The sequence below is a fragment of the Muntiacus reevesi genome, chromosome 8, assembly GCF_963930625.1.
Source record: "Muntiacus reevesi chromosome 8, mMunRee1.1, whole genome shotgun sequence".
Taxonomy (NCBI): Eukaryota; Metazoa; Chordata; class Mammalia; order Artiodactyla; family Cervidae; genus Muntiacus; species Muntiacus reevesi.
Window position 1 is genome coordinate 25,330,770 of NC_089256.1, and position 4,653 is coordinate 25,335,422.

Below are 4,653 nucleotides of genomic sequence, written 5' to 3' on the forward strand. Positions count from 1 at the left end.
CCTCGTAGTCTTTGCATCAAGTTATATAGCAATGATAGCAGATTTCTTTTTAAAGCTTAGTATTAAATATTAAGCATCTTTCCCCACTTTAATTTTACATTACTCTGCTAAGAAAAAATTTAAAACTCAAGTTATCTGAAGCCTGGACACACTTCCATGATTAGCCAGACTGTGTAAAAGTTGGTGGGTTTGTTCTTCCTCCTTTGTGAGCAGGCCCAGGCCCTAGAAAGATGGGACCAGGTTATAACTGTCTTTGAAAAGTATGCTACAAAAATGGATGGCCTGTTATAAGCCAGATTACAAAGTCATGACAGAGGTGATGGAGGGACAGTTTCTTCCAGAAACGGAATTTCTGAAGAGTCCCAGTCCATCGCTTTTCCCCAGAATGGTGGGAGGAAGGGTCAGAGCTCACCGTGAGCTTCACAGCCCCATTCTGGGAGGCGACAGCAGGCGCCTGGCTGAGGGGGCGGCAGGGGGCAGGATGGCCACGCCTGCCCTCGCCCACCTTTCTCAGCGAGGAAATGGAGAGTTTATTGCTCAGTGAATGTGAAGTGGGCTGAAGCTTGGTCGGTACTGAATTCTCTAAGAGGTTTCTTCTAGAAACAGACAACTCAGACTCTTCCTCTGACTTCAGCAAAGTAGTTATTTTAAAAGCACTTGGGAAGTTCCTCCTGCACCCTTGGGGGGCAGCTCAGAGGAGAGAGTCATCAGTACAGCCCCCCTCCAGGCCATATCGGAATTCCTGAGGGTTGGAGACACCACAGAAGTGGATGAAGGCAGCTTCCACTACCAGGACATGGAAGATCTGATGAGACTGGAAGCATATGTCGAATTTTCCAGGGAAGAAGCGCTTGGGAATGTGTGCGGCACAGAGGCCGGCTATGGTGATGTACATCAGAGCCATGAGGAAGAACCAGCCGTCTGGCCCACCATGGACCTTGATGAAGTCCTCTGTGATTGTGAACTGCATGGCAGGCACGACACCACTCAAGCTAAACCCCAGGAACACGCCTGCTCTTGTCTGCCGGTGCTTAGGAGTGGGGAACCGGTCCCACTGTGCCACGATGATGGCAGAGATGCTCAGAACACAGACGATGGATGCAGACGAGCTGTGGCTGTGGGCAGCAGTAGAAGGAGTAGTAGAGCCAGGGGCCAAAGCTCCCCATAATCAGTAGGGTAATCCCTGCATAATCCAGTTCTGAGAAAGTCCGAGAGACTTTCTCAGAATGATAGCAGTGTAAAAGAGCCGGGAGAAGCTGAGGCAGAGCACCGCTCCCAGGAGGAACATCCCAAACACCGCCTACTCCTGAAGTGGGGGCCATGAAGTTCATGTTTGGTCTGAGCGTGGTCAGGATTCCCAGAAAGAGAAGCAGCACAAAACCAAGCAGGAGGATCCAGATGTTGCCAGTCTCCATGTAGACGCAGAAGATGCTCTTGAAGCAGGCCCGGAAGGAGGGCATGGGTGGCCAGTGGCCATGCAGCCGGTAGCCGTTGTCCTTCAGCCAGTCCAGGAGCGCGTCGTATGGGATGACTGTCCAGCACCCCTCCCGGACCTCATATACAAACTCCTCCTTCTCCATGGCATGGTGGGCCTGCAGGGGCCCACACCTCCGCCCCCTCCTCCTGAGGCCCTGGGTAGGCCTGCTCCTCTTCAGCTTTGGTTCGGGTGCTGATTGTCCACTTGCGCTTTTTCTCTACCAGGGCTCCCAGCTCCGCCAGCTCTACTGTGTCAGCTGCCCTGTTGCCGGCAGGAGCCGCATTGCCTTGGGCCACCAAGGGTCCCTTGTGAGACATCTGGCTGGTACCTCAGGGCCCTCCGGCTTCAGCTTGGGGAAAGGGTGCCCCAAGGGGCAGAGAGCTCCCTGTGGTGGGACACAGGCAGGCAAAAGGCTTTACTGGGGGCCGTGCACCCAGCGCTACATCCTGTGTCGCTGGAGGCAGCCTGTGGCTGAGCCTTTTTTCTATTTCTTTAATTGTGTGTCTGTATGAGACATAAGAGATGTGGGTTCGATTCCTGGGTGGGGAAGATCCCCTGGAGGAAGGCATGGAAACCCAGTCCACTATTCTTGCCTGGAGAATCCCATGGACAGAGGAGCCTGGTGGGCTATACTCCACAGGGTTGCAAAGAGTCAGACACGACTGAAGCAACTTAGCACGCACACACACATGAGATGATGGTGTTCACTAAACTTACCGTGATGATCATTTCATGGTCATAGAAATCAGATCAGTCCGCTGCACCCCCTAAGCCAGACCATGCTGTGAACCTGGCTCTTGTTTCTTTGGAGAATCTGCTCTCTCCCTCTGGAATGTCCACACATCACCCCAAAATATCCAGGCCCAAGCACCCTCACAACTGTTTCATTCTACATGCCACTGGCTCTTCTACGCGCACTGTGAGGGCAGAACGTCATCTTTCTGTAGTTCTAGCAAGTGTGTTTTCCTTATTTCATTAGATAGTTCTGCTGCATGTTTCATCCTGACACCTCTGTTTCCTGGAACTGAATTGTTGCCCACATTCAGCCCACTCCCCTTCCGGCTCTCCCCCTCTGTTCTGCCTCCAAGTGCCCCTGTCTGATCCCCCAGTGCTCCGATCAGTTCTTCAGTCAACACCATCCTGTTTTGGGGCCTGTCTGTTCACTCTCACTGGCTAGTATCCAGCTACCTCTCATGGTTTCTTGCTCTTATTCCACACTGTGAAGGACAACCCGTGAGTTTTCAGGTACACTTCCTTCCTCACACTTATATGGCCTTGAGACCCAGAAGGGTCCCCCATCCTGTCCAATCCCAGTTCAGGGAACAAGATCAGGGCAGTCAGACCCCTCCCAGGGTGACCCAGCCTCGGCCCCCTAGCCTTTTCCAACACAGTGGTCAGTGCAAGGGGCAGGCTCCACTACTGGGAGCCTGCCATCCATCCCCCAGGATGGGCAGGTGAAAGAGGAAAGAGGCGTTAGTGTCACAGACCTGGGCCCCAGGCACCCTGCCAGAAGGATGCTGGGGTGACTTGGTTCTGGACCAGGGCCATGTTCTCCACACAATGGGAGGTTTGTTTGGTTCTGTCGCCACTGAGTAAAAGGTGTTTGTGGGACAGTCAGAGGTTCTGCAGGACATGGCCCTTGTGCAATGACCCTGGAGGGCACTATTGATGGCATCTAGTCTTGGGGGCAGGGCAGCAGCATAAGCACCCACCGGCCTCCCCGCCCACGCCTCCCCAGGTCCCCGTGGGCACCCAGCAAACGCCCTCAGGAGGAACAGCTGTGTCCACAGAGCCCGGGCCTTCAGGACACAGGGGTCAACCTGTGTGACACCACGCGGCCCCCGTGGCCCTGGCCTCTCCCAGGGCGACACCCAGTCCTGGCTGCAGCAGGGCCTGGGCTGGGTCACAGAAAGGGGCTTGATCCTCCCCTGGTCCAGACTTGCTGTTGCGTCAGAAAACTCAACAAAGCAGGAGACCAACGAGGAGACCACGGGCTACCGTGTCAGGTGTCCCGTGTGAGGAAGGAGCAAACCTCCCCTTGAATGGACCTGTAATTGCTCACGAGGTCTGCCCTCATCTCTGCATGGCGCTCCCTCCTGGGATTCGAGTTTAGTGTGTGAATCCAGCTGCTTTAGGAGAACAGAGCGTAAAGTACTCCCTAGAAGTCTGCTGCGGAGCTGGGCGGTGGCCCGGTTTTCCTATGAAAGTAATGAATTCAAATACAGGAGACACTGCTGGGAATTAAAGAAAAGCAAGCGTTTTTGTAAGCCGCGAACACGAACCAGGCCTGCAGCCAACGAGTCTTGGTCCTGTTGGCTTGTTACGTATCAGAGAAATAATTCCATATCACACTGGAAATGTGTTAATGCACTTACATTCCTCACATCACACTTTTCACACCTGCTCCTTGTGAACTCCCCAAATTGCCTGGATTTGCTATGGAAGCAAGCAAGTGTCTCCAACCCAGGCTGAGGAGCCTCAGGCCCCTCACGGGGCAAGTCAGCAGAGTAAGGGACTCTCAGGTGGGGGCAATTCCGGGGAGAGAGGGAGGTGCCTGGTACTGGGTGAGGCCCCAAGAGGGACATGTCCGCAAAGCTGGACAGAGTGACCACACGTCCTCACAGCTGGACAGAGTGGCCTCATGTCCTCACAGCTGGACAGAGTGACCACACGTCCTCACAGCTGGACAGAGTGGCCTCATGTCCTCACAGCTGGACAGAGTGACCACACGTCCTCACAGCTGGACAGAGTGACTACACGTCCTCACAGCTGGACAGAGTGACTACACGTCCTCACAACTGGACAGAGTGGCCTCATGTCCTCACAGCTGGATGGAATGGCCTCATGTCCTCACAGCTGGACAGAGTGGCCTCACGTCCTCACAGCTGGACGGAGTGGCCTCAAGTTCTCACATCTGGATGGAGTGACCACACATCCTCACAGCTGGACAGAGTGGCCTCATGTTCTCACATCTGGATGGAGTGACCACACGTCCTCACAGCTGGACAGAGTGGCCTCACATCCTCACAGCTGGACGGAATGGCCTCATGTCCTCACAGCTGGATGGAGTGGCCTGGCTGCTCTGCTGGGCCCACCAGGGGACAGAGGCAGTGGAGGAAGGGGGAGGGTCCAATGCTCTGGTGCTGCTGGTGATCCAACTGTGGTGCTCCAGGGGC

The 4,653-nt window shown here is 54.6% G+C and overlaps 1 pseudogene; it reads right to left on the reverse strand.

Annotated features, from left to right (window-relative positions):
• Positions 1-691: 691 nt before the first annotated feature.
• On the reverse strand, positions 692-1,794 carry LOC136172932 (adiponectin receptor protein 1 pseudogene; annotated as a pseudogene).
• Positions 1,795-4,653: the final 2,859 nt, after the last annotated feature.